The sequence below is a fragment of the Euprymna scolopes genome, chromosome 37 (assembly GCF_053919585.1).
Source record: "Euprymna scolopes isolate OS-2025 chromosome 37, ASM5391958v1, whole genome shotgun sequence".
Classification (NCBI taxonomy): domain Eukaryota; kingdom Metazoa; phylum Mollusca; class Cephalopoda; order Sepiida; family Sepiolidae; genus Euprymna; species Euprymna scolopes.
The window spans coordinates 18,943,176-18,951,886 of NC_136518.1; positions in this window are offsets into that span (position 1 = coordinate 18,943,176).

Sequence of the window (8,711 nt, forward strand, 5' to 3'; positions counted from 1 at the left end):
CTTTAAAAAATGTCTAAATAAAAGATTTTAAAAAAAATCTATGCAATCAGAGAATAAAAATGTTGTATGGATAAACACAGATAATCAATTTTTTTTTTGGCAATTTTTCGATATTTGTCGTCTGAAAGTTGAAAATTTAAGACGATACAGGTTTAGTCAGCTTCCTGTGCGTCTTTCAAAAGTTTTAAGCAGGCATACAAACAAATAAATAAACAAAGACGTTCGGGATTTATATTATAGACTAATCTGGGTTCCCATTATTGCCCAGGTGTTTGGGTGCGTGTGTGGAGAAAAAAGTGATAGTAGGAAAGCAGGCTTGAACCTGCACCGCGAAGAAGAAAAAAACGTGAAAAAAACGTGACGTCATTGCTGTTGCGTCCCTCGCCAAACCAGAGGTGGCGAAGATTTAAATTAAGGCTAGTCAATTGAAAAGAGGGGATGACTTAAAAAATATCAGGGAAAACAGCAACTCTTTCCTGTAGAAACGTACACAGTTGTGGATGAAGGAATTTTTGCTATTAGCCAATTTTTAGACATTTGGCGTTCGAAAGGCTGAGCTTCAAAACGATACCAGTCTCGTGAAAATCCGTCGCCTATATCGAATGTTTTAGGCAGACATACATACATACATGATGATTGCAACGTCTTGTCAGACGAGTGCCACTCCCTCAGACATTTAAAATCCATGAGCCCAAATGGCTGAGGGAGTATCTATACAAATATGATGTTACAGAGTCTTAGCTTTGTACGGCAGCTAAGTCTCTCTCTCTCTCGGTTCAAAATGTTGAGATCCCGCAACAAGCAAGAACAAGATAGCCAGCAACAAATTAAACTGCAGACCAGCTTAATGCGGGTACTGGTCTCCCGCTTTATGGTTTTTTAAATCAGAGATTTGCTTCTCCTAGAAAGGTTGCCTTCACCACGGCTTACGGGAGCCCTCTCCACCCTAATACACATATACACACACAAATACACACGGTGCTAGTTGGCCGTTGAACCAGAAAAAAGGTTCATTCGCCCTTTCGGAGGTCTTGTTTTTAATCGTTCAGGGAGACTAGCCGCCCTCCTAACCAAACAAGTCTGGTGGGGGAACCAGTTTAGTCGCCGGTGACCCGACCATGAGGCAGGCAGGTTACATGGTACCAGTAGCACATGACATACATACATACATACATACATGATGATTGCAACGTCTTGTCAGACGAATGCCACTCCCTCAGTCACTGAAAGTCCATGAGCCCGCAGATAACCTTTTTTTTATTAGTCCTGCCAGCGAATTCACACGTTGAAGCAGACATGACATTGAAGACGGTCCTTAGCATATATATATATATATATATATATATATATATATATATATATATATATATATATATATATATATATATAAACATATACACACATACATACACATACATACCCATAAAAATACACACATGCAATCATCCATCCATCCATCCATACATACACAGTACATATAACACATACATACTAACATATACATACACACATGCACACACATATACATATATATGCATACACATATATACTATCATATACAAATACATACACACATATACATATTCACATACATATACGTACACATGTATGCACATATACATACATACATACACATAAATTTATCTACATATACCTACACATACATATATATGCACATATACGCATACATATATATATATGCATATATACTTATACATATACATACACACAAATATATATATACGTATATACATACAGACACACATAAACATATATACACAAAAAGTAAATAAATAAATAAAAATATATACTCGCGTAAATATATACATACATATACAAATATGTATACATACACATATATACACTAGTACATATATTAACATGCATACATACATACATACATACATACATACACACACACACATACGCATATATAGAATGATGTCAGATCAATTATTCCATGCTTCCAGCATTTCAGGGCTACGCACGTGACACTTTTTCCATCGCCACGGACAATTTTTGTAGACAAATGCTGAGGAAGTATCTATACAAAGATGATGTTACAGAGTGTTAGCTTTATACGACAGCTAAGTCTCTCTCTCGATTCAAAATGTTGAGATCCAGCAACAAGCATGAGCAAGATAGCCAGCAACAAATCAAACTGCAGACCAGCTTAATGCGGGTACTGGTCTCCCGCTTTATGTTTTTATCATTGTTTTAAATCAGAGATTTACTCCACCCAGAGGGGTTGCCTTAACAGGGCTTTTGGGAGTCCTCTCCACCCCACATACATATCGAAATAAAGATATACACGTACACATACAAGCATACATACAAACAGATGAACGCAAACATACATACACAAGAACAAACACAAATGATAACATGCACATATACACATATATTCATACATACACGCATGTACATACATATGCACACACACGTACATGTAGAATATATATGAAGGAGCATTTATGATGACGATGATGATGGTTGCTACGAATAGTTGAATTTAACATGAATAAAAGAGTGAAACAATCCCAAATACACAGAACATAGAATAGAGAGACGTTCGCTTCGCCGGTAGTAGAGCTTTTAAAATGAAAACGCGTTCATAACGGCACAGATCCTCAACGTTGCATACATACATACACACATTAGCAGACTGGTGAGATTTATATTATAGACTAGCAAGGTGGGGGGGGGTACCCGGCGTGGCCCGGGTGTTTGTAGGTGTGTGGGTGGGGGTGATCAAAACAACACTGTTTAAAAAAAAACGTTGGCAGGTGTTTGGACGTTTAAAAGAAAAAAAAGTTTAAGTAGGAAAGTAGGCTTGAACTCCGACCTTTTGATGTGGAGATGGAAACGAAATGGAAAAAAAAAACCCTGGTACCTAGCCATCTCGGCCACGAGAGAAAAGAAACGCAAGCCTTCTTAATTTAACGTTTATAAAATGAAATTAATAGGTGCGAAAACCTTAAGTCGCGTGATGTTTGACCTTGAAACATGACGCGGCTGCAAGACAGTTTTCGCTTGTTTTATACTGAAAAGCGAAAGATACACGGGACGCTCTAAAAATCTAGCGTGTGAAAGTTGGGCAAATTAAATAGACAGGCGACCCCCGTTCGTAACTCATAGATATTATCATTTATACGTGATATAAAAAGTTTTAAGAAGGAATGAGCCGACCGAAATGTCCAGCGAAAAAAGCCTTTTACAGACATACATAAAAAGCGAACACACGTACATACATTTTCGGTTTTTATATATAGAGAAGACGACGAAATGAAAGTAAACGTTATAAAAGAAATTATAAAAGCAGAGAAATAAAAGAAAAGTAGAAGAAAACAAAGCAAAAACATTGCAAAACCTCATTAAATTTTTATTTATTTATTAGTGATTTTATTAAACAGTGTTGAGAAATTTCTTTGGTAAGCGTTGATAGTAAGTAGTCTGGTGTATACTCCTAGTTTTGTAGCGTTAATCTGTACGAGCGGATTAAATTACACTACGACCAGGTTTCCTCAATAGGCTCGGCTATCACGTGTAATGCTTTCTAAGGGTATTAATACTCACCAATATATTTATGGCAATTAAGTTACAGAGAGGCTTTCGCATTTCATCACGTAGGTAATCGTCATACTAAAATAATTTGATTATAATTTAACGATAATTTAAACGATTAGATATTCGACAAACAATCCTTTAAATGATATATAAAGTAAAGGTATTATGACGAAAACTTAATTGAAAATACATCATTTGAAATCAAAATTAAAAATTCGGCAATAACTTTCTTCACATGATATGAGTGTTTCCTATACGTACTTTAATGCTAGAGATTTTCTGAAGATCTCATTTTCTTTTCATACATATTCATTTTTAATTTTCTTCTTTTGAAGATTGTAACGTTGGGTATGGGGCAGCCAAATCAGCTACCAACATTGCTCTGCTTTTTATTGAAACCAACCAAGAGCTCTTTTTAGTGTCCTCATTGTTCCCTTAAGTTCAGTTCTTTGGATCACTTTTAAACTTGGTTCACCAGAAATATTAGTTAGGTTCTTCTTCATAAGCCCTGTGTTACCTATAATAACTGGTATGATTGATATCTCCTTTAGATTCCAGTTTCTTTTCATATCATACATGAGACCTTGATATTTAGTCTGTTTCTCCCTTTCAGCTCTGGTAAGACCTCCATCATTAGGGACACTCACTTCAACCAAGTTTGCAACTCTCTCTCACTTATTCCATATAACTATGTCAGGTTCCACAGCAAAATTTTCAAAGTTTGCTGCTACATTGAATGTTTTATTTTTTAAAGAGAGGGTCCAGTGGAGGTACTTACATACTCCATCATGTCTCGCTGTGTAGTAGCCATCCCTAAAATAATCTTGCAACTTGATACCAGATGACTCACAATTCTATCTGACATAATCTTCATATACATGTATGTATATATATATATATATATGCGTGTGTGTGTGTGTGTGTGTGTGTGTGTATCGACGTGTTTCAAAATGCCGTTTACAATACAGCGATGGTGAAGGGATATAACAACAAAAACAAATAAATGTCGCATTCATATTAGAAATATTTATGACAACCATCTATTTTATCCGTCATATAAAAATCAATAAATGTGAATATACTGTTTAATGTAACCGGAATAGTAAAATGTCTTTTATAATTTCGAGCAGTACCGTTCTTTTTAGTTCATTTGACTCTTTACTTCACGTTACTGCAGCATTTAAGTATCCTTAATTACTAATAGCCCTCGTAAAAACTAACATGTCTTTTTACTAGCAAATATTTAAAACTACCTGAAACACTTTGTAAGTGTGTTCAATTATTAAATAATTGACAACATTTGCGTTTTTCGCTGTAAATTTTGGTAGCAAGTTTTTTCCCGTCGCCAAATTACTATTTTAGTAATTACTTCGCTGTTAAACCTGTCGTATCCAAATATTTGTTGACATGACGAAGGTGTTCTGCCGTAAAGATTTTACGAATCTTTATTCCAATAACTTTTGGTGATTCTCTGAAGTGACGGGCGTTTCGATTCCTTGTCGCCAATCTGTTGCGTCGTGGAACAACAGTGAAAATAAGAACAATTCAGTCGAGGTTCAGTTAAGGAACAAGAGTATTAACAATAATGTACATAGATAGGAAAGCGTGTATATCTGCTGGGCACTCGGTTAGCAGTTGAATTGCAGTCGCACCTCTCTCACCGGTGTTGGAAATACTAGCGCTATTTATAGTGCTAATCGGTGTAAATTCCTCTGTTCAAGGAAGGCCTGTATAACAACTATATATATATTATTTGTTTTTGTTTTTGTGATACGTTTTTGAATGAATTCAATTATTTACGAAAGTGCATTTTTACCTAAATGCGAGTTGGGAATAATTTTTCCTTTAACCAATTTGGTACCCCATGGGTTGCGGCATATATATTATTTTAAAAATATAATTACCCACTGACACGTGTTTCGTTGTCTGTGACTCATCAGAGTCGCTGTTGATCAGTCGTAGACGACGAAAAACGTGTCAGTGGATAATTATATTAAAAATAATATATATATATATATATATATATATATATATATAAAGTAATAAAATCCAAAGGATGTAGTGTTTACCTGATATACTCGATGGTACAATATAATCTAATATAAATACCAGGATTTATATATAGATAGTTTAATACCAACCGAATAAAAAGCTCAATACGAAATAGAGCTTATTATAAGAGAACGACTTTGTAAATTGTTTTTTTGGAGTCGACAAATAAACTTTAATTATAAACTTCAATTTACAGTTTTAATTTTCTTTCTCTTATGTATATATATGGTTGTTGTTCGGCCATATTATGGAGTGCTTTTAATCGGTACTTCCGATCATCTTCAGGGGTGGTTGTTTTTGTTACCGTTTTTTTAAGCTTAAATATATTTATATTTAATTCTATAAGTATATATATATATATATATATATATATATATATATATATATATATATATATATTGATTAATAGATAGTTAGAGAGTAAGTGTGAGATAGACATTTCCAGATAAAGTCATAAAATTAGAGATATATACAGAAAGGCTGACAAACCGGCAGAAATGTTTGTTTTCACAATTTGCTGAAAATTCATTATACACAAGAAATTACACGATTAAAATTCCTGAAATTTTGTTTATAATTATATTTTATGTTTCAATCTAAATTCCAACCCAAACACCTGTGCTAATCCGTGTTCCGAAAAGTTTCTGCGATCAAATTTAATTTGTGTTTACATTTCCTCAACTGAGGTCCACCGGATAAATTGACTATCGGAAAGTTTCTTCACTGGTCACAACTTCTGTTAAACGAACTAATTCTATTTTCGGATCAGCCTTCTTGCAAACTTCTCACCAATCAAATTAAAAATAAGTACGGAAATAAACGCAGAAACTAGAATCAATGAAATAAAAAACAGGAGAAATTAAAACTTAATAAAAGTTCAAAATCTAACTATGAGGGCGCTCGTATTTTCAATCATTAAAATGCTTGAGTCAATGAGTCACGGCTCCAAACTGAGATTTTAACATTCATGACAAGGGGGGATAACTCTGTTATATAGTCTTCTTTTGAAGAAAAGTGTTTTATTTGGATTCTTTTAATGTTTTTCCTGTGCAACCCTCCCCCCAAAAAAAGAAACTTCGCCCTAATTATTATTTCGCCTCCTCACCCCCACATAAAAATGTTTTATCCCCAAATTATTTCGTCAACAGAATACTTGAAAGCATATGTTTCTTTAAGGTGTAAATGTATGTGGTCGGTGAAAGCACTGCCAAAAAACGGTGTTTTCCCCGTGATTTTAAAAGTGCTAAAAATATAAATGGAATGTCTTGTTCAGTCGATGGTCTAAAGATTTCTAATGGAAAAGTTTGTTACTTGTCCATATGTTAAAAATAAAATTATTTTAGCTAACACCTATACGCACTTGAAGTACGCATGGGAGTGGCACAGAGGCTAAAACTGAATAGATATACATATATACATATGTGGGAAGTCAACGAAAGCGGACGTTCGCCGATAGTTGAATGGAAAATAGTAAGACAAGCTAGCATATGTAGGGACCTAGACGATCCATGTAGATTATGCCTAAATGAAAATTTGCTATCCTATACTTTAGAGTGGCTGAATCTAGAGAGTCGCGCGAGATAGCCTAGTGGTAGAGGTCTATGATTCTTACCATGGGGTTTCGATTTCGAATCTCGCTAGATACAGCCACTCTGATGAGTCGGAGACGACGAAACATATATATATATATATATATATATATATATATAAGCATGCATATATATACATATGTGTGTACATATATACATATATACTAGCATGTGTGCACGTCGCTGCCCGGGTGTTTGCAGGCGTGTGCTGAGCAAAAAAAAAAGTTCAATGTTTTAAAACTTTGACCCCTATTATGGCCTCTTAATATTTATTGTTTTGGGTTCAAATCCAGTTATTCAGTTAGACACATGTCCAAGGAACCTATATCTAAAATGTCAAGTGTTTAGACCCCAAATTGTCGGAGGAGTTTCGTAGAGTTCTCAAAAGTCAAATCGTTAAACTTTGACCCCTTAGCAGCCAAATTTCTGGCCGAAAACCAATCACATAGATTTTCTCAAATCTGAGTACCCTGTATATCAAATTTCGAGTCTGTAGACTTAAAATTGACAGATTATTATCGACGCTTTTAGATAATTGTCTCCATGTCAGTGATCTTATAGTTCTAAGCGACTCTTCACTACTTATATTTCAAATTTCATGAATACGTTAAAATAAGATAAAATACACATAACGTGTCTACGTAGGTGGAAGCGTAACATATTTCGCCTTTGGTAACAGTTATTTGTCATGTAATTGTTCTTTTACTATATATTTTGGTCCCCTGACAAAAAGAGGGGTGCTGTAAATTCACCCTTGTCCGTTTGTCTGTTGGTCTTTTCTCAATATTATGTCTCAGAATTTTTTGAAATTTTGCAAAAACATTAAACATGATATGAGTAAAAAAAATAACAGAACGAATTTTCCGGGAAAACTACGGTTGCACCCCCGAGAAAATGCCTTTCTGATTAAATGGCTAAAATTGAGACTTTTGTGATTATTAAAAAAACAACATTGGCGCCTTGGATTTTTATAAACCCTTCTGAAAAGTTGTAACGAACTGATTTCGATATAATTTTATTTGTCTATACTTCGCGATAACTTATGGGTGTGCACTATGGCTAATAAAAACTCAATTTTGGGGACTATTTTACCATATTTGTCCAAATTCTCTGTGTATGTTTATGCAGCACTTTTGCATGATGTGGAGCTCAAATTTAAATATGTTAAAGCCCTTGGGACATTTGGGGCTAAATGTTGGGGACAAAAGATGAACTTCCATCCATCCATCCATATCCTTTGAGCCCTGGAGGGGCATAGGCAATCTAAAACTTTTGTTGATGTTTTTGTAGCGAGGATTCTTTTTTACAGGGTGAGGGTTCTGGCCCCATGCCCAACCTTCCCAGAAGGTACATACAGCGCCTAGCTCTCCGAAATTGTCGCCCATCTCATACTGGCCAGGCTCAACGTTGCTTAACCTCGGTGATATGGCGAGAACCGCTGTGTCAATGCGATTGTACCTAAATGATGGACTTAGTCATTTCTTTTTTTGCATGATGCAGAAC